The sequence below is a fragment of the Triticum urartu genome, chromosome 6 (genome assembly GCF_003073215.2).
Source record: "Triticum urartu cultivar G1812 chromosome 6, Tu2.1, whole genome shotgun sequence".
Classification (NCBI taxonomy): domain Eukaryota; kingdom Viridiplantae; phylum Streptophyta; class Magnoliopsida; order Poales; family Poaceae; genus Triticum; species Triticum urartu.
Genome location: NC_053027.1, coordinates 65,350,231 through 65,376,683, shown reverse-complemented (window position 1 = coordinate 65,376,683; position 26,453 = coordinate 65,350,231). Strand labels below are relative to the sequence as shown.

At 47.7% G+C, this 26,453-nt stretch overlaps 1 pseudogene; it reads left to right on the top strand.

Moving 5' to 3' along the window:
* Positions 1-26,453, top strand: part of LOC125516557 — a 66,984-nt pseudogene that overhangs the window by 4,490 nt on the left and 36,041 nt on the right.

Here is a 26,453-nt window from a genome sequence, read left to right as displayed (position 1 = left end):
TCGAGGATATTTTTCCTATGAGAGATATGCAAAGCACTTCTAGACAGGAATCTGAGGAGACTCCTAAACCTGCCAACCCTATGGAATATTATGAACAAACACATGATGAAAATCCCGAGGAGGAAGACGAGGAAACCCTTGGTAGGGGCAAGAGACAAAGGACTGCAAAGATCTTTGGTGATGATTTCTTCGTGTACCTCATGGATGATACTCCTACTTCTATTTCAGAAGCGTATGCCTCTCCAGAAGCTGACTACTGGAAGGATGCGGTCCGTAGAGAGATGGATTCCATCATGGCTAACAGGACATGGGAGATCACTGAGCGTCCCTATGGTTGCAAACCATTGCGATGTAAGTGGGTGTTCAAAAAGAAGCTTAGGCCCGATGGTACGATTGAAAAGTACAAGGCTAGGCTTGTGGCCAAGGGTTATGACCAAAAAGAAGAGGAAGATTTCTTTGATACTTATTCACCTGTGGCTAGACTGACCACCATTAGAGTATTACTCTCGTTGGCGGCCTCGCATGGTCTTCTCGTCCACCAGATGGATGTTAAGACGGCTTTTCTGAATGGAGAGCTAAATGAGGAAATCTATATGGAACAACCACATGGCTTTGTGATAGATGGTCAACAAAGAAAGGTGTGTAGGTTGCTGAAATCTTTATATGGCCTGAAGCAAGCACCTAAGCAATGGCATGATAAGTTTAATACAACTCTGACATCTGTTGGTTTCGTTGTTAATGAGGCTGACAAATGTGTACACTATCGCCATGGTGGGGGCGAAGGAGTTATACTGTGCTTGTATGTTGATGACATACTGATATTCGGAACCAACCTCAAAGTCATTGAGGAGGTCAAGTCGTTTCTGTCTCAGAACTTTGAGATGAAATACCTTGGTGTGGCTGATGTTATCCTGAACATCAAGCTACTAAGAGATAATGAGGGTGGGATTACACTTCTGCAATCCCACTATGTTGAGAAGGTGTTGAGTCGTTTTGGATATTCAGACTGCACACCATCGCAAACACCATATGATCCTAGCGTGTTGGTTCGAAAGTCCAAAGGCACGGCTATAGATCAATTGAGATACTCTCAAATCATTGGTTCACTGATGTACCAAGCGAGTGCAACGAGGCCTAACATCGCGTTTGCTGTGAGCAAACTGAGCCGGTTTGTTTCCAAACCGGGTGATGTACATTGGCATGCTGTTGAAAGAGTTATGCGCTATCTGAAAGGTACTATGAACTATGGACTTCACTATACTGGATACTCGTCGGTACTTGAAGGGTATAGTGATGCAAACTGGATCTCTGATGCTGATGAGATGAAGGCCACAACTGGGTATATGTTTACTCTTGGAGGTGGCGCTGTTTCCTGGAAGTCTTGCAAGCAAACGATCTTAACGAGATCGACTATGGAAGCAGAATTAACAGCATTAGACACATCTGGTGTCGAAGCAGGATGGCTTTGAGATCTTTTGATGGACTTGCCATTGGTTGATAAACCGGTTCCGGCTATCCTTATAAACTGCGATAATCAAACTGTCATCACCAAGGTGAAAAGTTCAAAGGACAACATGAAGTCCAACAAACACATACGAATGAGATTAATGGCTGTCAGAAAATTAAGAAACTCCGGAGTGATAGCATTGGAGTATGTCCATACGGCTAAGAATCTGGCAGATCCCTTTACAAAAGGGCTATCACGTGTAGTGATAGATAATGCATCAAGGGAGATGGGTATGAGACCCACATAAGTTGCCATGGTAGTAACCCAACCTATGTGATCGGAGATCCCGTGAATTAGGACCTGGGAAAACAAGCCAGTGGTGAACTGAGGAGAGTAACTATACTAACCCACTCCGTTGGAGATGCAATACTCTTGATACTGTATGGTAGGATGACTACTATCTTAATGTGTTCCGAAGCTTATATAAGCAAGATGCTATCCTACACAGCGATCTTTGGAGGAACACACCTATATGAGCCCGACTGCTGGTCACAGTCTATGAGATTGGGGTGATGTCTAGTAAGCTCATGAATAGGCTAGGAGTGTGACTTATATGCTCCACCCGAGGGGTCAGCCTTCGGCAGCCTAGTACTAGTAAGACATGTGGTGAAACTTCTTTATGCGAAACTGACAATTCAAGGCATAGTCCATTGTTCAGTTGTGAAGCAGTGTAACTACTTGCTCTAGGTGAAGCTCAACCTTAACAGGTCTTCACTGAAACACTGGTATATCTAAACAGTAATTGGATCAGAGGACACAGTGGGCCCTCGAGATTTGGTGGGGGATTGCTGAAATTTGAGATGGTCTCTAGTCCCATATAGCAATTTCTGAAAAATCTCTGAGGGCCCATGTGGGTTATATGGCACTAGGTATAGTGGGAAGTTTAGTCCCACCCCGGAAGTAGAAGAGGAGTTGGACCTCCTTATAAGGGTTTCTCTTCTACATGCTATTGGAGCTTGAGAAGAGAAGAGGCCCTCGCGCACTCCTCCTCCGCCGCCTGCATCGCCACGCCTTGCCTCGCCTCGCCTCGTCACGACGCGCAGCGGGTTGCGGGATTGAGCCGAGCCGAGCTCACACTTACGCGATTATTTTGGCCAGTCACTAACGGAGAGTTCTCTGACAGCTGGGCCATGATCTGAGACGTCAGATCGTGGGCTGTCACGGACTCGGACGTGGGTCGAGCCCATGTCTCTCCACGCGGCTGCGCCTATATAAGTGTGCGGTGTCTCCTAACCCTAGCTGCCACGAACAGATCACTTCTGCTCCACGCGCACGCCCACCGTCGTTCCTTTGCTGCTGCTGCCGCCGGTGACTCCATCCCGTCCGCCACGTACATGGTTGACGGGAGAGCAGGTCTCCGAAACCACGCCCTTCTGGTTCCTCTACGGGGTGAGGGACGAATAGGTTTTTGGGCAGCGATTACGCGACTGCTCGCTTCCGATCGTCTACTTCCTCTACGTCCACGGCGCCTTCATCATCACCATGTCCATCGACGTCGAACGTGCCGCCGCCGAGAAAGCTGAAGCCGACAAGAAGGCCGCCGAGGACGCCACTGCTGCCACCAAAGCCGCGGCCTCTGCATGGCCTACCGGAGGGTATAACTCGTTTATCCTGCTCCTACTGTTTTCTGTTTTAGCCATGCTAGCGTTATACGTAGATCTTTCTGCAATTAGCATAGTATGTGCTAGCTTGACTGAATATCAGTATGTGTTTATTTGTGTCAATGCCATGCTAGTGATTTACTCGTGGATTAATTTAATTGAGAAATTGCCTTTACTGAACAGTGCATTGGTGGGCGAAGCCCCTCCAACGTCGGCTGGGGCGGGCCTCTCTTCTTCCCCCTCTCCGGTGGTGTGCGGCGCGGGCCGGGGCCAACGGGGGTGGCGCGTCACTGAGAACGGCGCGCAGCGGCGCGACTGCAGGAGTTGTTGGGACGACGGCCCTCTAGTGATGGTGCGAAGGGCTATGGGCGGCGGTGCGCGCCGTGGCTGGGCCCGCGGATTGGGGGGGGGAGATCCCTCCCCCCGTCGTCTCTCGTGCCTCCGCCCTCGGTGTCTGCGTCGATCCCGTGGGTTGGGCGCCAGATCCGGCCTCCCCGATGTTTGGTGGTGCCGCTCGTAGCCCACAACGGGCTAGTTCGTCGGCGACCAGGGGCTCCAAGGTGGGGCCTTTCCGTCCTTCCGGTGTTAGCGTGATGCTTGGGGGTGGGGCGGGTTGGGAAGTGGCCCGTGGTGGCCGCTGCGTCGGCCGTGGATGGCTCCATGGTGGCTTGGCATGTTGGCTACGACGGCGGCTGGCGTGTCCTGGCGTCGGTTTGTCCGTAGGGTGTCGGCCTTCGACCCTCCTCGTCGTCGTCCGGACGCTTCGTCCGTCGAAGGGTTGGCCTTCTCCCAGCTGCGGTCCATGGCTCGTCTCGCGCTCGGTTCGCAACACCGAGCTCGTCTCGCACACGGTGTCGCGGGACTGAGCTCGTCTCGCACACGGTGTTGCAGGACCGAGCTCGCCTCGCGCCCGATGATGCAGGACGGGTCGATGGAGGCCAGTTGTGGCCAGCCTATTGGGTCTCGACGCCCAGGGGTGCGAAAGGGGGGACCTTTCCGCTCGTCTCTTTGGTTGGGGTAGCGGAAGGTCTCGGGTGAGGTGGTGTCAAGGTCTTGGATGCCGGGGCGGCGGCCCTGGTGGTGGTTGTGCGGTGCTCTCGGGAAAAGGCCATGTCGTGGTGTTGCTCGGTGGCCATGGCCGTGTGGGCGGCATAGTCGTCGGGGTGTGGCGTTCGGTGGCGGTGAGTTTTGGCCAGGGTGAAAACCTGTTCTATTTTCGGACGGACCGGCGGCAGCGAAGCTCGTTCCCTTCTTAAAGGCGTCGTCGCGGCTCTCATTGCTCGTCGTGCAGCTTTGGGGGAAACTCTGATCATTGGATTAGGCGGTGGCGGCGCTTCGGTGTCATATCCTTCCTGAAGGCACCGCCTTGGAGCCCACGATTCGTCGTATGCAGCTTCATCTCTTCTTGGCGGTAGTGCTAGGGATGGTGTTGCCGTGCTCACCGCCGATGTATCATGCCTTGGATGTGTGCATGTGTTGTGATGGCGTGCGTTTGTACCAGTTGATGATCATGGCTTTATATATAAAACGAGGCGAAAGCCCAGGCCCGTATGTGGACAGGTGCAGCCGGAGCAGCTACACAGGGCCCCCAAAATCTGAGGGGCCCAATTATTATTATTATCATCATCATCATTATTATTATTATTTAGCTAATCAGGTATTAATAAGAGACTAAGCAAGTTCTGGCCCAACTTGCTGATGTGAGCCCACGACACAAGTCATGTCACGGTCTCACTTTCACGGGACTCGAAGGAGTCTGCATACGCTCCAGTCCTTCGTCTCCTCCCTCGATTCTTAGAGCATCTCCAACAGCCGCCCAACGCGTGGCGCGTTAAAAAGCAGTTTGCGGCGCGCCCATCATCTGGAAAAGCGCGGCGGGCAGCGCTGGCTCCAGCAGCCGCGCTAAAATTTAGCGCGCGCGCATAACTCCAGCAGCCGCGCTAAAATGCAGCGCGCGCTATCGTGCGCACATTGCATACATATTTTTAAATATAATCGATACAAATAAAATTCATAGATAAAAATGATACATAGATATTTTACATAGTTCCACAGCATAGATAGATAAAACTACGATGCAACAACATAAACTACTAGATAGCGCAACTAGATAAACTACAACCTACTCCCAGTCGTCATCATCATCATCGTCATCCTCGCTAGTCTGGTCCGAGGTATCGAGCCACATGTCGTCCCAACGAGGATCATTAGCCGAAAAGATCAACTGCCCATCATTTTCAACGATCTCGCACTGCAATAACGCCAGGGCCCATTCGTCCTCCTCGGCGATGAGGAGGCGGCACTGCCGCTCAGCGTGCTCCACACGGTCTTGTGTCATGATAAGACGAGGCAGAGGGGCGACGTCCAGCGCCTGCTGGAGCGTGTAGACGTCCTGGAAGTTCATCTGCGGGCGCGGCCTGCCTAGGCGCCACGCCGCCGTGTCGTACGCGCAGACGGCCTCGTGCACCATCTCGAAGGTGCCGAGGGTGAGCCGGACATCGTCGGACCAGATTTCGGAGTAGTACGAGCCGTTGGGGCGCTAGCGGACGCCGCGTGTAACACCCCGGATATGACTTTCCAATATGTACTCCAACTCTTGCCGTTTCCGGCGTTAAGTTATTTTATTTTCTCGGGTTTGAATTTTTGTCTCCGTGTGTTGTTGTCATTGTCATGCATCTCATATCATGTCATCATGTGCATTGCATTTGCATACGTGTTCATCTCATGCATTCGAGCATTTTCTCCATTGTCCGTTTTGCATTCTGGCGCTTCGTTCTCCTCCGGTGGTCATTTCTACCTTTCTTTCGTGTGTGGGGATTAAACATTTCCGGATTGGACCGAGACTTGCCAAGCGGCCTTGGTTTACTACCGGTAGACCGCCTGTCAAGTTTCATACCATTTGGACTTCGTTTGATACTCCAATGGTTAACCGAGGGACCGAAAAGGCCTCGTGTGTGTTGCAGCCCAACACCCCTTCAAGTTGGCCCAAAACCCACCAAAACCCTCTCCATCATCTAGAGCGTTCGATCACGATCGCGTGGCCGAAAACCGCACCTCATTTGGACTCTCCTAGCTCCTCCTATGCCTATATATAGGTCCTCCTCCGAAATTCACGGGTCTCCCCTCCCCCCTAAACCCTAGATCCACTCCTCCGCGCGGCCGGACACGTCTGCCGGCCGCCGGACACTGTCCGCCGCTCGCCCGGACCAACCAGGGCACACCACGTCAGCCAGCCGCGCCCATTTCGCCGCCCCCGCGCCGCCGGCCCTCCCGGGCCCATGCGGGGCCCTCCCGGCCCAGTCGACCGCGCGCGCCCCGCGCCCTCTTCTCCCCGCGCTCCGGCGGCCACCACCACCGACGCCCACCGGCCGCCGTGCCGCCGCAGCTCCCCATCGCCGGCCGCTGCCTCCTCAAGGTCGCGCCACCGCGATGCCGCAGCTCCCCATCGCCGGCGCCGCGCCACCCGGAGCTCGCCGGCCCATCTCCGGCGTCCTCCACCTCCTCCCCGAAGCTACTCTGGCGGGCTACAGGGTTTTCCGGCCGACCTCGAATTCCATGCATGTTCTGGATCTGGATCTGAGATCCCCTCCTCGGTTGACCTTTGCCCCGAAACCCTAACTATTTTTCATATTTCATCGTGCCGTAACTTTGCATCCGTAGACCCGTTTCGGGCATATAGCGTATCAAAATGTTCATCTCAGAGAGTACATAATTTCATTCCATTGCATCATTTTCATTTGAGTTTATCTTGATGCCCGAAATGCTGTTAGAAGAGGGCTACTTGAGATAATTGTCAGATCTGCTACTCCATTTAGATTTTTGTCATTTTTGCCATGATTATTGTGTGCATGATATGCCCATAAGCTCTACATATGTTTTGTTAAGGGTTTTGCCATCTTTCCAGAGGTGCAACCCATGTATTTTTGTGATGTGTGTGGTGACTACCACGAGCTTGCAAAGTGGTGCACTTGGTAATGCTGATTTCAGGGACTTAGCATTTCCACTGAGTCCTTGAGCTATTTATCTCATATGGCCATATGTTCATGTTGTTTCCTAGTGATCCGTGCCTCTTTTGAGGATGATCAGTAAGGGTGTTTTGTTAATCTTGTAATGCTCTATCCATCCATGTCTTTGTTTGCAATTATGGAGCATCCTAGCTTGAGTCAATCGAGCTCTACTTTTCTACTTCGTGAATCTGGGTAGATTGTCTACTTGTTAGCAATTTTGCCAATGATGTTGTAGTTGATCCATGCATGCTATGCTATTGTTCGTGCCATGTCTAGCTTGAATTTTGTGTATTCTTGATGGTTGTATGCTTATCTTTTCATGAATTGCTCCGTAGTGAGTGCATCGAGCTCGTAAACATGCCTACTTGATATCTGTTTTCAGCATGCTCCAGTTTTTCACTAAGTCTGAGAACTGATTATGTTTTTGCCATGTTCACATGCTTGCAATTGTATTTTTTGATCCCTTTTGGCTCAAGGTCACTAAGGGACTTTTGTTAAGCTATTTGAGTAGCTCCATGCCATGCTTTACTTTGCCATGTTCAGGTCCTGTAGCATATAGTTTTGTTGCTCCGAAGAGTGCTATCTGATCTGAATTCCAGACAAGTGTTAATTTCACTAAGTCTGAGATCTGTTTACCATATGCATTTTTGCCATGCTTGTTTGAACCTGTTAATGGATGAATTGGACGTAGCTCAGTGCTAGACTTTTGTTAAGCATCTTGAATACATCCTTTCCATGTATTTTGATGCCATGTTTGGGTGTTGTAGCTTGTTCATCTCATTGCATTTAGATGGCTACTTGCTGTAAATCGCAGACCGGTGTCATATTCGAATTGCTTGCCATTTCCAAACCGTAACTCCGATTCCGGCGTTCTTTATATCGTTTTCAAGCGATTTCATCTCATATTTCTAGTGGCATACTTGGATTCCCAAGTTGAGGCCAGGTTCATGCATCCCTTGTCAAATTTTGCATATGCATCCCGCATCGCATCCCGCATGGCATACCATCCTTGCATCATATTGTTTGATCCTTGCTCGTGGTTGATTGTGTCCTTGTTGCTTGTTTGTTTTGTTTGGGTAGAGCCGGGAGACGAGTTCGCTAACGAGGATCCCGTTGAGTTTGCTTTCGAGGATCCAGTCAACTCTGACAACTTTGTAGGCAAGATGATCATACCCTCGAAATCACTACTATCTTTGCTTTGCTAGATGCTCGCTCTTTCGCTATGCCAATGCTACGATGCCTACCACTTGCTTTCAAGCCTCCCAAATTGCCATGTCAAACCTCTAACCCACCATGTCCTAGCAAACCGTTGATTGGCTATGTTACCGCTTTGCTCAGCCCTTCTTATAGCGTTGCTAGTTGCAGGTGAAGCTTGGATGCCGTTCCTTGTTGGAACATTATTTACTTGTTGGGATATCACTATATTATCTTGTTATCTTAATGCATCTATATACTTGGTAAAGGGTGGAAGGCTCGGCCTCTCGCCTAGTGTTTTGTTCCACTCTTGCCGCCTTAGTTTCCGTCATATCGGTGTTATGTTCCCGGATTTTGCGTTCCTTACGCGGTTGGGTTATAATGGGAACCCCTTGACAGTTCGCCTTGATTAAAGCTTTTCCAGCAATGCCCAACCTTGGTTTTACCATTTGCCACCTAGCCTCTTTTTCCCTTGGGTTTCCGGAGCCCGAGGGTCATCTTATTTTAACCCCCCCGGGCCAGTGCTCCTCTGAGTGTTGGTCCACCTCGTCAGCCGCCGGTGGCCACCAGGGGCAACTCTGGGCTGGCCTACCAGAAGTTTGGACAATCTGAGTGTGCCCTGAGAACGAGATATGTGCAGGTCCTATCGGGATTTGTCGGCACATTCGGGCGGTGTTGCTGGTCTTGTTTTAACCTGTCGAAGTATCTTGAAGAACCGAGATACCGAGTCTGATCGGAACGTCTCGGGAGGAGGTCTATTCCTTCGTGGACCGTGAGAGCTTGTCATGGGATAAGTTGGGACTCCCCTGCAGGGATTTAAACTTTCGAAAGCCGTGCCCGCGGTTATGTGCAGATGGGAATTTGTTAATGTCCGGTTGTAGATAACTTGAACCTTAACTTAATTAAAATGAGTCAACAGTGTGAGTTACCGTGATGGCCTCTTCTCGGCGGAGTCCGGGAAGTGGACACGGTGTTGGAGTAATGTTTGCGCAGGTTGTCCTTTAGTTTTTCGCTCGCGCTTTGCCTCCTCTTCTCGCTCTCTTTTGCGAACAGGATAGCCACCATATATGCTAGTCGCTTGCTGCAGCTCCACATATATTTACCTTGCCATACCTATTAAGCTTAAATAGTCTTGATCGCGAGGGTGCGAGATTGCTGAGTCCCTGTGGCTCACGGATTACTATTACACCAGATGCAGGGCCTGATGATTCCGCTCCAGGTGACGCGCTTGAGCTCAAGTGGGAGTTCGACGAGGACTCTCAACGATACTATGTTTCCTTTCCTGATGATCAGTAGTGGTGCCCAGTTGGGGGTGATCGGGACCGTGTCGCATGTTGGGTTATCTTTTATTTTTGGCGCCGTAGTCGGGCCATGAGTGTTTGGATGATGTAATGTTATTTATGTACCTTGATTGACGTGGCGAGTGTAAGCCAACTATATTATCTCCCCTTTGATTATCTATATTACATGGGATGTTGTGAAGATTGCCTAACTTGCGACATATGCCTTCAATGCGATTATGCCTCTAAGTCGTGCCTCGACACGTGGGAGATATAGTCGCACCGAGGGTGTTACAAAGTTGGTATCAAAGCCTTCCCCGACCTTAGGAGCCCCATTGGTTGATCGTTTTTAGCAGCCGAGTTGTGTCTAGAAAAATGTTTTGAGTCATTTAGGAATTATATATCAGAGAGTTTAGGAATTCTTTTTACTTCCCAGTCTCCTCATCGCTCTGGTAAGGCATCCCGACGTAGAATTTTGACTCTTCTCTTCTCAAATTTTACTAAAATTTTTTTTAGGATCACGCGGGTATCTTGGAATCGTTCCGATGGTTTTATGATGAGAACATTGTCTTGGTGCGTCCTGTCAGGGGTTTTGTGGAAGTGTCCCGGGGAGTTGAGCTCTGAGGTGTTATCGTCATAATTTTATCGTTGCAGTTCTGGAATACCTGAGTTTAGTACACCGACATCGAAAATCTCTTTTATGCAGTTCGTTGGTGAGATAACCTCGACGCCACCCAGTACTGGGGCGGGAGTTCGGGAGTATCGCCATAACTTGTATAACGGATGCTTTTCGAAGGTTGAGGTAGATGGTTTCCGAAGTTTTCTCGGTTATGTGTTGAAGGATGGATACAGCTGGATGTAGGATTTGCTAGATTTGGGTGAGATATTATGCTTCCCCTGTATCCCCAACACCTGATTGCATAACCGAAAAGGTTCGGGAGTTTCATAGGTGGGAATTCAAGTAGCTCTAGTTCTTCTTCCACGGATATTTGGTTTGAGATTGGGATTTCTTACCGAGTATTCGTTCTTGATCCGTACCTTGTTTATTTACTTCTCTACCTTAATTCTACGTGGCTTCTCAATTTATGGATATGTGACCATTTCAAGAGGAATGCATTCGTTCATTTTGTTCGGATGTGAAGACTATATGTTGCAATTTTCATTCCGTTGGATTCAGCTTCAATATTTGTCTATCAATGTGCTAATGGATGTCAACCTCTTCAGGATGGCTCCTCCAACGCGCACGACTCCGAATCCTAATCCGCCACCACCTCCACCTCCTCTGGAGGCGTGGCAAGCTGTGATGGCCGCAACCAATGCAAACACACAGTTGATCATGCAAATTCTTCAAGAGCGTAATCAAGGCAACCAAGGGAACCAAGGCAACAATCAGAATTACTTTGCTACACTCAACCAGTTCCTTGCTAACGGGCCAAAGACTTTCACCAATTGTGTTGAGGCAACCGATGCTGACGATTGGCTTGTGGATCTGTGCAAGCATTTCGAGTGCAGTAACGTCAGGCCTAAGGACTTTGTCAAGTTCGCTTCCTTCCAACTCAAAGATCAAGCTGCAGAATGGTTCCAGCAGTACAAGGATTCCAGAGGTGGACGTGTTATCACCTGGGATGAATTCCGTCAAGATTTCAGAGCTCACCATATCCCTCAGAGCGTGGTTGAAAGCAAGCGTGAGGAATTCCGCAACCTGAAGCAAGGCTCTTTGTCTGTCTATGACTACAACAAGTTGTTTCAGAAGCTCGCCCGCTTTGCTAAGCAGGACGTGCCTGATGAGAAGAGCATGATATACCAGTTCAGGGGTGGTCTCAGAGAAGAAATTCAGCTCGCTCTTGTTCTCTTCGAGCCCTTGAGGTATGATGAGTTCTACAACATGGCATTGAAACAAGAGGCCGCTCAACTGAGGTGTGATGCTTCCAAGAAGCGAGTCAGAGATGTTACTGCTTCCTCTACTCAAGTGGCCAAGCAACAGAAGTATTGGCTTCCTCCTCCTCCGTTCCGTCAGCCGTATCAGCAGAAGAGCAAAGGTGGCAGTGGATCTTTCCCCCCCCCCCACCCCCGCCTTTAGAAAAAAAATTCGTCTCAAGCTCCAAGATCGAGTGCTCCGTATCACCGCCCGCTTTCAGAGGTCATGTGCAACAAGTGCCAACAGAAGGGCCACTATGCCAACAAGTGTTTCAACCAGAGGCGTCTTCCTCCTCCTCCTGTTAGATCGGCAAGTACAGTTGTGGTCAAGCATAACCCCAAGCACGCCAAGGTCAACTTGATGAATGCAGCTCAGGCAGAGGATTCATCAGATGTCATCATGGGTAACCTTCCAGTTAACGATATTCCTGCAAAAGTTCTTTTTGACACTGGTGCATCGCATTGTTTCATATTGAAACCTTTTGCATCTAAGCATGAGCTGACTTCCCAAGTTATGCATAGTCCGTTAGCAGTTGTCTCTCCGGGTAAATGTTTGCTTGCTAACCACGAGATTCCGGATATTTCTATCATGATGGGTGATTTCAAGTTTCTGGCTTCTCCGATGGTTCTTGGTAACTCGGATATTGATCTTATTCTCGGAATGGATTGGCTTTCTAAGCACAAGGCTCAGCTTGATTGCGCAGCCAGGCAGACTCAATTGACTCATTCGTCTGAGGATGTAATTGTCTTTGCCGCTCGGGATAATACCATCCGTCTGTTTTCCCTCAATGAGAAGGGTGAACTGGATGCTATCTCGCAAATTCCAGTCGTTTGCGAATATCAAGACGTCTTTTCAGAAGAGCTTCCAGGAATGCCTCCGCACCGTCCAGTTGAATTCGTCATTGATCTTGAGCCCGGCACGGAACCTGTGTGCAAGCGTCCTTACAAGCTCGGACCTGAAGAGTTGAAGGAGCTGAAGAAGCAACTCGATATTCAAGAGAGAATGGGTCTCATCCGGCCTAATTCTTATCCGTGGGGTTGTGGTGTTCTTTTTGTGAAGAAGAAGGATGGAACGGACCGACTTTGTGTTGATTACCGTCCATTGAACAAGAAGACCATCAAGAACAAATACCCACTTCCCAACATCAATGAGCTGTTCGAACAACTCAAAGGTGCCCAAGTATTCTCCAAGCTTGATCTCTGTATGGGTTATCATCAGATTCGAATCTGTGAGCAAGATATTCCCAAGACGGCCTTCAGGACAAGCTATGGTTCATATGAATACACTGTCATGTCTTTTGGCCTCGTCAACGCTCCTCCGACTTTCTCTCGCATGATGAACTTCATCTTCAACGCCTACACCAATGACTTTGTTTTGGTCTATCTCGACGACATTCTGGTTTTCTCGAAGAACAAGGAAGATCATGCCAAGCACTTGCGTTTGGTACTCGATAAGCTCAGAGAACACCAGTTCTACGCTAAGTTCTCCAAGTGCGAATTTTGGCTCGATGAGGTTCTTTATCTTGGTCATATCATCTCTGCCAAGGGCATTGCCGTGAATCCTGAGAAGGTGTCTGCAATTGTGAATTGGGAACCTCCTCAGAACGTGAAGCAACTCCATAGCTTCCTCGGTCTCGCAAGCTACTGTCGAAGATTCGTTGAAAACTTTTCTAAGATCGCGAAGCCTCTCTCAAATCTTCTCCAAAAGCACGTCAAGTACGTTTGGTCTCCGGAGTGTGACATTGCTTTCAACACTTTGAAAGAGAAATTGATCACTGCTCCAGTTCTGACTCCGCCTGATGAATCCAAGTCATACGAGGTCTTTTGTGATGCCTCTCTCCAAGGTCTTGGCGCAGTGTTGATGCAAGAGAAGAAAGTTGTTGCTTATACCTCTCGCCAGTTGAAGCCTAATGAGAAGAACTACCCCACTCATGATCTCGAGTTGGCGGCAGTTGTGCATGCTCTTTTGACTTGGAGACATCTCTTATTGGGAAGAAAAGTGGACATTTTCACTGACCACAAGAGTCTCAAGTACATTTTCACTCAGCCTAATCTCAACCTCAGGAAAACTCGATGGGTCGAAATGATTCAAGAGTATAATCCGAGTATTGAGTATACTCCAGGCAAGGCCAATGTGATTGCTGACGCATTGAGCAGGAAGGCTTACTGCAACAGTCTTATTCTCAAGCCTTATCAACCCGAGATTTGTGAAGCTTTCCGCAAACTTAATCTGCAAGTTGTTCCTCAAGGTTTCCTCGCCAACCTTCAAGTCTCTCCTACCTTGGAAGACCAGATTCGCCAAGCCCAGCTTCTTGATGCTATGGTGAAAAAGGTGAAGATTGGGATTGCCAAGAGTCAACCCAAGTACAAGTGCTACCGCCTTGATGACAAGGACACTCTCTTCTTTGAGGATCGTATTGTCATGCCCAAAGGTGACCTCCGTAAATTGATCATGAACGAGGCTCACAATTCTCTCCTCTCCATCCACCCTGGGAGTCCGAAGATGTATCAGGACCTCAAGCAGGCTTATTGGTGGACTCGAATGAAGCGCGAGATTGCTCAATTCGTGAATGAGTGTGATGTCTGCAGAAGAGTGAAGGCAGAACACCAAAGGCCAGCTGGTCTCCTCCAACCTCTTGCCATTCCAAAATGGAAGTTTGACCACATTGAAATGGACTTCGTGACTGGGTTTCCAAAGTCCAAGCGTGGCAATGATGCTATATTCGTTGTCATCGACAAACTCACCAAAGTGGCTCACTTTCTACCTATCAAAGAGTCAATCATTGCAGCTCAATTGGTGGAACTCTATACCTCTCGAATTGTCTCTCTGCACGGTATTCCACAGGTGATCTCTTTAGACCGTGGCAGCATCTTTACCTCCAAGTTTTGGGATTCTTTTCAGAAGGCCATGGGCACCAACATCCGCTTCAGCACAGCTTTCCATCCTCAAACTAGCGGTCAAGTCGAGCGTGTCAACCAGATTCTTGAAGATATGCTTAGGGCTTGTGTGATCTCCTTCGGCATGAAGTGGGAGGATTGTCTTCCTTATGCTGAATTCTCCTACAACAACAGTTTTCAAGCAAGTTCGGGCAAAGCCCCATTTGAAATTCTGTATGGCAGGAAGTGCCGTACCCCTCTCAACTGGTCCGAAACCGGTGAACGTCAGCTTTTGGGAAATGACTTAATCACAGAGGCAGAGGAAATGTGCAAAGTCATTCGAGATAACCTCAAAGCAGCCCAATCCCGCCAGAAGAGCTACTATGATAGTAAGCACCGTGATTTGGCTTTCGAGATCGGAGATCATGTTTACCTCCACGTCTCTCCTATGAAAGGTACTCGCCGCTTCGGTATCAAAGGCAAGCTTGCCCCTAGATACGTGGGACCTTTCAAGATTGTCAGCGAGAGAGGCGATCTCGCCTATCAACTCGAGCTTCCTTCAAACTTTGCAAATGTTCATGACGTGTTCCATGTCTCTCAGCTCCAAAAGTGCTTCAAGACTCCTGACCGCACCGTCAACTTCGAGGACATTGAGCTCCAAGAAGATCTATCCTATCGTGAGCACCCTGTTGCTATTCTCGAAGAGACCGAACGCAAGACTCGCAACAAGTCAATCAAATTCCTCAAAGTCAAGTGGTCACACCATTCCGACTGTGAAGCTACCTGGGAACGCGAGGATCACCTCCGTTCTGAGTACCCGGCGTTCTTTCAGTCCTAGATCTCGGGACGAGATCCTTTCGTAGTGGTGGAGTGTTGTAACACCCCGGATATGACTTTCCAATATGTACTCCAACTCTTGCCATTTCCGGCGTTAAGTTATTTTATTTTCTCGGGTTCGGGTTTTTGTCTTCGTGTGTTGTTGTCGTTTTCATGCATCTCATATCATGTCATCATGTGCATTGCATTTGCATACGTGTTCATCTCATGCATTCGAGCATTTTCCCCGTTGTCCGTTTTGCATTCCCGCGCTTCGTTCTCCTCCGGTGGTCATTTCTACCTTTCTTTTGTGTGTGGGGATTAAACATTTCCGGATTGGACCGAGACTTGCCAAGCGGCCTTGGTTTACTACCGGTAGACCGCCTGTCAAGTTTCGTACCATTTGGACTTCGTTTGATACTCCAACGGTTAACCGAGGGACCGAAAAGGCCTCATGTGTGTTGCAGCCCAACACCCCTCCAAGTTGGCCCAAAACCCTCTCCATCATCTAGAGCGTTCGATCACGATCGTGTGGCCGAAAACCGCACCTCATTTGGACTCTCCTAGCTACTCCTATGCCTATATATAGGTCCTCCTCCAAAATTCACGGGTCTCCCCTCCGCCCTAAACCCTAGATCCACTCCTCCGCGCGGCCGGACACGTCCGCCGGCCGCCGGACACTGTCCGCCGCTCGCCCGGACCAACCAGGGCACGCCACGTTAGCCAGCCGCGCCCACTTCGCCGCCCCCACGCCGCCGGCCCGCCCGGGCCCAGGCGGGGCCCTCCCGGCCCGGTCGACCGCGCGCGCCCCGCGCCCCCTTCTCCCCGCGCTCCGGCGGCCACCGCCACCGACGCACACCGGCCGCCGCGCCGCCGCAGCTCCCCATCGCCGGCCGCCGCCTCCTCAAGGTCGCGCCACCGCGACGCCGTCCGCCGCGCCGCCGCAGCTCCCCATCGCCGGCGCCGCGCCGCCCGGAGCTCGCCGGCCCATCTCCGGCGTCCTCCAACTCCTCCCGGAAGCTACTCCGGCGGGCTACAGGGTTTTCCGGCCGACCTCGACTTCCGTGCACGATCTGGATCTGGATCTGAGATCCCCTCCTCGGTTGACTTTTGCCCTGAAACCCTAACTATTTTGCATATTTCATCGTGCCGTAACCTTGCATCCGTAGACCCGTTTTGGGCATATAGCATATCAAAATGTTCGTCTCAGAGAGTACAACATTTTATTCCATTGCATCATTTTCATTTGAGTTCATCTTGATGCCCGAAATGCTGTTAAAAGAGGGCTACTTGAGATAATTGTCAGATCTGCTACTCCATTTAGATTTTTATCATTTTTGCCATGATTATTGTGTGCATGATATGCCCATGAGCTCTACATATGTTTTGTTAAGGGTTTTGCCATCTTTCCAGAGGTGCAACCCATGTATTTTTGTGATGTGTGTGGTGACTAGCACGAGCTTGCAAAGTGGTGCACTTGGTAATGCTGATTTCAGGGACTTAGCATTTCCACTAAGTCCTTGAGCTGTTTATCTCATATGGCCATATGTTCATGTTATTTCCTAGTGATCCGTGCCTCTTTTGAGGATGATCAGTAAGTGTGTTTTGTTAATCTTGTAATGCTCTATCCATCCATGTCTTTGTTTGCAATTATGGAGCACCCTAGCTTGAGTCAATCGAGCTCTACTTTTGCTACTTCGTGAATCTGGGCAGATTGTCTACTTGTTAGCGATTTTGCCAATGATGTTGTAGTTGATCCGTGCATGCTATGCTATTGTTCTTGCCATGTCTAGCTTGAATTTTGTGTATTCTTGATGGGTGTATGCTTAGCTTTTCATGAATTGCTCCGTAGTGAGTGCATCGAGCTCGTAAACATGCCTACTTGATATCTGTTTTCAGCATGCTCCAGTTTTTCACTAAGTCTGAGAACTGATTATATTTTTTCCATGTTCACATGCTTGCAATTGTATTTTCTGATCCCTTTTGGCTCAAGGTCACTAAGAGACTTTTGTTAACCTCTTTGAGTAGCTCCATGCCATGCTTTACTTTGCCATGTTCAGGTCCTGTAGCATATAGTTTTGTTGCTCCGAAGAGTGCTGTCTGATCTGAATTCCAGACAAGTGTTAATTTCACTATGTCTGAGATCTGTTTACCATATGCATTTTTTCCATGCTTGTTTGAACCTGTTAATGGATGAATTGGCCGTAGCTCAGTGCTAGACTTTTGTTAAGCATCTTGAATACATCCCTGCCATGTATTTTGATGCCATGTTTGGGTGCTGTAGCTTGTTCATCTCATTGCATTTAGATGGCTACTTGCTGTAAATCGCAGACCGGTGTCATATTCGAATTGCTTGCCATTTCCAAACCGTAACTCCGATTCCGGCGTTCTTTATATCGTTTTCAAGCGATTTCATCTCATCTTTCCATTGGCACACTTGGATTCCCAAGTTGAGGCCAGGTTCATGCATCCCTTGTCAAATTTTGCATATGCATCCCGCATCGCATCCCGCATAGCATACCATCCTTGCATCATATTGTTTGATCCTTGGTCGTGGTTGATTGTGTCCTTGTTGCTTGTTTGTTTTGTTTGGGTAGAGCCGGGAGACGAGTTCGCTAACGAGGATCCCGTTGAGTTTGCTTTCGATGATCTAGTCAACTCTGACAACTTTGCAGGCAAGATGATCATACCCTCGAAATCACTACTATCTTTGCTTTGCTAGATGCTCGCTCTTTTGCTATGCCAATGCTACGATGCCTACCACTTGCTTTCAAGCCTCCCAAATTGCCATGTCAAACCTCTAACCCACCATGTCCTAGCAAACCATTGATTGGCTATGTTACCGCTTTGCTCAGCCCCTCTTATAGCGTTGCTAGTTGCAGGTGAAGCTTGGAGGCCGTTCCTTGTTGAAACATTATTTACTTGTTGGGATATCACTATATTATCTTGTTATCTTAATGCATCTATATACTTGGTAAAGGGTGGAAGGCTCGGCCTCTCGCCCAGTGTTTTGTTCCACTCTTGCCGCCTTAGTTTCCGTCATATCGGTGTTATGTTCCCGGATTTTGCGTTCCTTACGCGGTTGGGTTATAATGGGAACCCCTTGACAGTTCGCCTTGATTAAAGCTTTTCCAACAATGCCCAACCTTGGTTTTACCATTTGCCACCTAGCCTCTTTTTCCCTTGGGTTTCCGGAGCCCGAGGGTCATCTTATTTTAACCCTCCCGGGCCAGTGCTCCTCTGAGTGTTGGTCCACCTCATCAGCCGCTGGTGGCCACCAGGGGCAACTCTGGGCTGGCCTACCGGAAGTTTGGACAATCTGAGTGTGCCCTGAGAACGAGATATGTGCAGCTCCTATCGGGATTTGTCGGCACATTCAGGCGGTGTTGCTGGTCTTGTTTTAACCTGTCGAAGTGTCTTGAAGAACCGAGATACCGAGTCTGATCGGAACGTCTCGGGAGGAGGTCTATTCCTTCATGGACCGTGAGAGCTTGTCATGGGCTAAGTTGGGACTCCCCTGCAGGGATTTGAACTTTCGAAAGCTGTGCCCGCGGTTATGTGCAGATGGGAATTTGTTAATGTCCGGTTGTAGATAACTTGAACCTTAACTTAATTAAAATGAGTCAACAGTGTGAGTTACCGTGATGGCCTCTTCTCGGCAGAGTCCGGGAAGTGGACACGGTGTTGGAGTAATGTTTGCGCAGGTTGTCCTCTAGTTTCTCGCTCGCGCTTTGCCTCCTCTTCTCGCTCTCTTTTGCGAACAGGATAGCCACCATATATGCTAGTCGCTTGCTGCAGCTCCACATATATTTACCTTGCCATACCTATTAAGCTTAAATAGTCTTGATCGCGAGGGTGCGAGATTGCTGAGTCCCTGTGGCTCACAGATTACTATTACACCAGATGCAGGGCCTGAGGATTCCGCTCGAGGTGACGTGCTTGAGCTCAAGTGGGAGTTCGACGAGGACTCTCAACGATACTATGTTTCCTTTCCTGATGATCAGTAGTGGTGCCCAGTTGGGGGTGATCGGGACCATGTCGCATATTGGGTTATCTTTTATTTTTGGCGCCATAGTCGGGCCATGAGTGTTTGGATGATATAATGTTATTTATGTACCTTGATTGACGTGGCGAGTGTAAGCCAACTATGTTATCTCCCTCTTTATTATCTATATTACATGGGATGTTGTGAAGATTGCCTAACTTGCGACATATGCCTTCAATGCGATTATGCCTCTAAGTCGTGCCTCGACACATGGAAGATATAGTCGCATCGAGGGTGTTACACCGCGGTAGCCCGACGCTCCTCGGCGGCGCGGCAGCATGGTGGCGCGTCGGTGGCGGGGCGCTGGAGCGGCGAGGAAGCAACGAGGAAGCGGGGAAGGCGCGCGTGGCAGCGAAACAAGAAGAGAGTGTGGAATAGCCGGGTGGCGAGCGCCGCAATTTAAAGGCGCACCGAAAACGGTGCGCCAAAAATAACGCGCGAGCTGCTGCCTTTTCCCTGACGCGTGCTAGTTTTTCGTCACCGCTGGAACGCGCGAAAACGTTCCGCACGCGTTAAAACTCAGTTTACCGCGCACGTCTTTTGGCGCGGCGGTTGGAGATGCTCTTAGTGGATTCACAATTTTTTGAAAACAGAACGATTGATGGCTATGAACTGCTGGTTCATTTGGCTACTACGGTGCTACCTCAGACTTTCTTTTCTTTCTCTTCGTCGAGGTGCAGAGCAATCAGAGTCCTATGAGCCATCGTTTCTTGTGCATCCCTCAACAATCAACGGTAGGTCATTTGTCCCTTTTGTTTTGTATACCCCTGTTCTTAAGTTAATTTGCTGCTCTTTCATGAATTTATTCATCAGGCTTGCATTATAATTTTCGGAGATGTCTTTCACATAGGCACGGTTCTAAGAGTACAAGATACTAAATTAATAATTCAAAGTAATAAAGATTTTATTTTGGCCTTTAAATGGAGCCTAAATTGTGATTTTGCACCGGAGCCCGGATTTCTGAGGTACGGCCCTGCGAAAACCATTTTGGGTAATAGGTCTACGTGGATTTCTCTTGCCCAGCAGCTCTGACCAATGGGCACCTAGCCAGCTAGGCTCACTTCTTATATTAGTTAATCCTAGTAGCTTGAACTTTTGTGTGCTCTCTAATATAACAAATTTAAAAGATGATTCTTGATGGTACGAATTGTATATAATCTCTTGCCAAGGCTGCGGACACCATGGATAACGCTAGCCAAGTTGTTGTAGAGAAGATGACAGTTTATTTTTGGTAAATAAATAATAATAAGATAAACTTTGGAAGGAAAACATAGTTAATTCTAATCACTTTTATCTTTTTGAAGTATAACATAACCAGAAAATGATTTGTTTTCCCAATTATTTACATTGTTGTTGTTTCCAACTGTGGTTCTAATCCGCTTTCAAGTGGACTATAAGATTAAGAAAAAAAACAAATAGTAATATCGATAAAAGGTTGTTGGTCAAACAGAATTATGATAATCGACCACAATGCCAAATTGAGCCTAAAAATGTTTTTTTTTCTCGAATACATTCGATGACATGAGCAGAGAATAAATCCCATGTATGCTTACACATTCCATGACATGAGCAGAGAATACAATCCCTTGTCTTGCGGACACCAACTAGATATACATGATAATATTTATTTCTAGATATACATGAAGATTTTTGAAATAACTCCCGAAATATAAAAAATGCAAAAAAAACTACAATGGAATAATAAATGCAGATCTAGAAAAATAAGCAATTTTTGCATTGAGAATCTAAAATAAATAAAATTGGAAGAATAGTGTATTGTTTCCTCCAAATATGATAATGCAACTCCTAAACACAACTTCTCCGCAGCAAATTAATCCATGTACGGAAATAATACTACTATGACTACATCTATAATCATTTTAAGGACGTTTGGCATTTTTTAAAGGTGCATCCGGTTCTTGAAAAGGAAAAGAAAATGTTAAAATTGTCATATTCTATAGACAGATGAACCATAGTTGTAATTTAGAATTATTTCATTACTAAATCACTCAAATTACAATAGAATTTGGTATTAGACCGTGTAAATTTATCAGGGCCGGCCCTGGGGCATGGGCAGAGGGGCGACGGCTCAGGGCCCAGGCCAGAGGGGGGCCCATGATGTAGTACACATATAGTATAGCCCAGCAAAAAAAATAGACAAGAGAAAAATTATGAGAGAAAGAAAACAAGATGGGCTCGGCCCATCGGATCGCCTGGTAATGCATAGCGAAACGTCGCGCACGCAAGTCACAGCCGCTCGATGCACGCGTACGTGTGAAACAAATCAATCGGAATGTCTGGCTTTTCCTTTCTTCTCAAAAATAAAAAATCTGACTTTTCCCATTCGTCACTCGTCGGTTCTTCTTCGTCGTCTCATCAACCCGTCGCTCCGTCGTTCCTCGCTCGGTGCCTCAGCCGCTCATTGCCGCCGCGGCACGCAGCAATCCGACAACTCGGCTTTCCAACAATACGGCAATACATATGTATGCGAACGCAGGTCCGTACCCAATATTCATGTTCGGATGTTCCTGATTTATTCATCCATCCCCAATTTCAGTAGTTTCTTTAGTACGTATATTAAACTATTCATCCACGATTCATCCCATGAAGTATCTAATTTTTTATGTATAATTTTCTAATTCAATCTTTCATAGTATGTATTCAACCATCCTAATTTTTTGTCATTCTGTGTACATGTCTAGGGTTCTGATCATACGATCTATAAATTTCCAATTCGTTGTCTACTCTTTGCTTCGTAATATTAGGACATTAGTATGCCATGTTGCCTAAGAAGTATTTGTCGGGTGCTGAAAAAAGAAAAAGAAAGAAAGAAATACATCTGAAAATCCAACCACTGAAGGGTTCTTTGACAAAGTATTTTACATCTTCAAGTATTGTTGATGTCAGTGAAGAACATAGGCAAGGAACTAATCCCGAGCATGAAAATTCAGATGTTAAGGTCAATGAAGATTGTGAAAATATACAGAGGAGATAATAAATTTGTTTCCTATTTGAGGTAATCATGTCATGTTTGTTTTATTTTGCATTGTCCAACAACTATTGTAGTCAAATTTCAAACTAAAGATGTGTGGTTGAAAATTTAGTTTTAGTATTATGCAAATGAAGTTATATATATGTATCACGCAAACACACACACACACAGTCTTAGGACTTAAAGGGCCCATGTCGTCGAGTTCGCCTAGGGCCTCCCGAAACACCGGGCCGGCCCTGAAATTTATTGCATAGCTTAACCACTAGTAATATTTTAGCTATGCACTTTAGAGGCTTCTATTCTATGGTAACTGCAAGAACAAATAATAAGCCTGCCGCAGCTCAAGTGGCCCAAGTCAGGACGTATTATAAGCAAGACACCTAGGTTCACTCAAGTTTTCTACTCAATATCAGGTGTATTATCTATAGCAAAGCACACCCCTCACACAATACATACGAGCAGGGTGCTGATTTTGAACCTCCCTAAAATTTGTCCAGCTTTAGCCATGGATTACTTTTAGTTTCTTATTTGCGCGTGCATTCTCAAAAGATCAGTCACTCGGTGATTGACATATAAATAATAAGGCTATATGAACATGATGGCAAATTAAAGGTGATTTTGGAGCTTTCAGATAATACATGTCGTAGATATGCTCAAACACAACTGTAAGACGATGTTATTAATTTAACTTTTTTCCTTCTAAGATACCCAAGCTGGACTCGTGCTACCCTCAAGTTCTTTGCCAGCTTCACCACAGAAGTGCGCGTGCGGCGCAATCTTTCTAGCAGGATCAAATCAATCAATACAAGGCTAGAGGGCATCATCGCGAACAAGGACAGATACAAAATTGAGGATGCATCTGCTGTGTCAGTTGTGACCTGGAGACCATCCGCTGACACCTCTACTAGTACCGAGAAGATGTAAGTAAATATTTTCTACTCATACATATAGTCAACCATGTATCCCATGTGTGTGTCTTGGTTTTCTTATTTTTCTAGTACTGCAAGAAACATTACCTCATAATAACTAACATCATGTGTCCGAAGCATTCAAGGAGCACCAAAAGGTGTGCAATTTGTTGTGTTGATTAACAATGAAACTTCCATTCCAAGAAAGAAGAATATGTAATGTTTATTCTTAAATTGATGTGAGTGGAGAAGATGTAAACTAATTCATAAAATTAAACTACAGGGATAAAATTGTGCTACCAATTGTGGCACGACAGACGCAGCTAGATGATCTGAAGAAATATTTAGAGGCAGGAACTGACACAACAAGACCAGAAGTGATCTATGTGATAGGCAAGAGTGGTGTGGGCAAGACAAAGCTTGTGAGGAACATGTACGAGGAGTACTGGACCAAGAATCACTTTGATGCGCAGGCTTGGGTGAGCTTTGCACCAAATCTAAGTGCCTCCAACATCCTGAAGTTGATCATTCAGCGTTTGAAAGAAGACAATGTTACATGCTCCAGAGGGGAGGCCCGTAAGAATCTAAAGGAAGAGTTAGAAAAAGGAAAGTACTTGCTGGTTATAGATGGTGAAGTCAGCAGCACAGAGTGGAAAAGCATACTAAATGCCCTTCCAGACGGCATGGCAGGAAGCAAGGTAGTGCAAATCACACAGACCAAACCAGAATCATCACCTTCGACCTTGTAGCCCATTGAACTTGAGGATCTCAATGAAGATGAGGCCACCAACCTATTCCTAAAGACACTTTTCATGAAGGAGAAAGGTAAAAAGTACAGGAAAACCGTGAAGGAGGCTGTTGGAAAGAACCACTACGGAAAAGACATCTTTGAGATTACAGGTGGTCTGCCACTTGCAGTTGTCCTTCTATCTGGCCTTTTAAGAACCAAGGAGTATCCTGGAGAATGGGAGAAAGTGTTTGACTACCTCAAGAACAACGCCATTCAATGGAAGCGCCTCGACATCGTATTATCCATGTGCTTTGATGACCTTCCACATCATATGAAATCTTGCTTCTTGTATTTTGCTGCCTTGCCTGTGAACACACTTATCAGGGCACGCAACTTAGTGTGCATGTGGATGGCAGAGGGATTTCTGAGACCAAAAGATGGCAAGCAATGGAGAAGGTGGGTGAACAGTACTTGAAAGAGTTAATTGCAAGGCGGTTAGTGAACCTTGCACCAATGGAGTATGAAGCTTCTGAGATGAGCGTGTGGCCATCCAGACAAAAGTCCATGACTTCTTGCTTCATGAGGCGCAAGAGGCAAGCTTCGTGGATGTCCATGGTGGGGATGACCTCCGTATACTGTCCAATGCATGCCTCCTTTCCCTCCAGAATCATAGGGACAAGTATGCTGCTCTCGCCAACCATTATTTGCCCAAGCTGCGGTCCATCTTGTCAAACTTTGAAGAAGAAGTGGAGGCTAGGAAGGAAGAAGACCAGCTAGGTACCGTCGAGAAGGAAGAAGACCCTCTGGATACCGAGGAGAAGGAAGAAGAGAAGCAAAAACAACAAGCATGCCCTTGTCTCCATCACTCAAGGTCAAGGCCCACAGCCGACTCCAAGGAGATCATACTCATCAAGTATGCCATACGGCAACTCTTGCAAGGATCTGAGTACCTTCGTGTCATCAACCTGCATGGCCTTGAGATTGGAGACACGCTACCATCTGATATTGGAAATGTGGTGCACTTGCAATACCTCGGCATCACCTTCCGCTCTTTGAAACAGATACCTGTTAGAAGTATAATTATGTTTAAGTTAGAGATTAGGAGTTAGAGATAGAATATGATTAAATCGTGTACGACTTGCCCTCTACTCCAAGTCTCTCTCCCTTATATTGTACTCTATATATACCCCACACTTGGGTTAGATCAATACAACATAGAACAACAGAAATATTAGCTATCCTATATTTTCTACATGGTATTAGAGTGGTTTGTCCAACGACGCCGATCCTAGGACCTTCCTCCACTTCCACATCGCGCCGCCCCCGGGGAGATTAATCTCCTCTTCCCGGGGGCGCGGCATCCGTTCAATCAAAGATTAGACCGGTCTCATAATTTAGATCCAATTTTCAATTTCTTCAGCAGTAGATCAATTTCAGGTTTAGAAATTCTCATTAGATTAGTTTTTTCATTAGCCACCAAAAGAATCCGGTGATCCTTAGATGCAATACGTCCGGCGTAGGCATCCATCCGGATCGCATACGCGGATCTCCCGGCGGCTGCATCTGCATGGACTTCTTCGTCCGATCTGATCAAGCCGTCACCGATAAACCAGGAAGCGGCACACTCATGCGGCGCGGCAGGCTCGGGCTCTACATCGCTAAACTGCCCAGCTGCCACACGTACGATCCGATCAGCGCCTTGCTCATGCAGGCGATCTCCACACCGACGGCGCCCGAGGTACTTCACGGGCTGTCTCCGGGCATCAGGAGGGACCATGCACCGACACCGGGAGGGCGGCGGCTTCCCGATCCACCCAAAACAAGAGGAACATGCCGTCCATGCATGTTGACAGTACGTGAGCAAAGACGAGCCAAGTGCAAATACAATTAACGATCGTCCATGTTCAAATCTCCATGCAGATTCACCAGCCTCGTCACGGACTCCACACGGACTCCACGATTGATGGTGCAGCTCCAATCAGTTTTCCGTCCATGCGACTACGGCACACAGCAGCCGTACGGCTTGTACGCGTACGTGACTACAACGCACCGGCCGAACTCGTCTACATCGACATTGATCCGCTACTTCTGCATCGAGCCGGCTGACCTGCACCGACTGCAATCTTCGAGCCACGTCCAATAACCGCTGCACCAAGCTATCTTCGGTGAGCGATCTACATCGACCCGCGCCACATCATCGAGCTGTACGTCTACATCATGCCCAAGAGAAAACAAAAATCTTCATCGAGCACATGTACGAGAAGCGACTATGACATGCACCGTCCACATGCCAGACCGGTGTGGAGAGAGATGCAAGTCTTCATCGACCTCTCCGGCGCGACACGGCATCGACACATCGTCGTCACGAGGGACGCCTTCAAGCGACATCATCGTCGATACGCTGTTGCAACGCCATAGCCGACACTTCATCGCCAAGATCTCCATCAACATGGTCTTCACCAGCATCATCGTCAACACACCGCCGCCGCCGCCTCGTCCATAAGATGGACACCTAGCGTCCTCTGACGGACTTTTCTGCAAGGCGCGACCTCGACGACAGCAATGACCGCGTCACGACG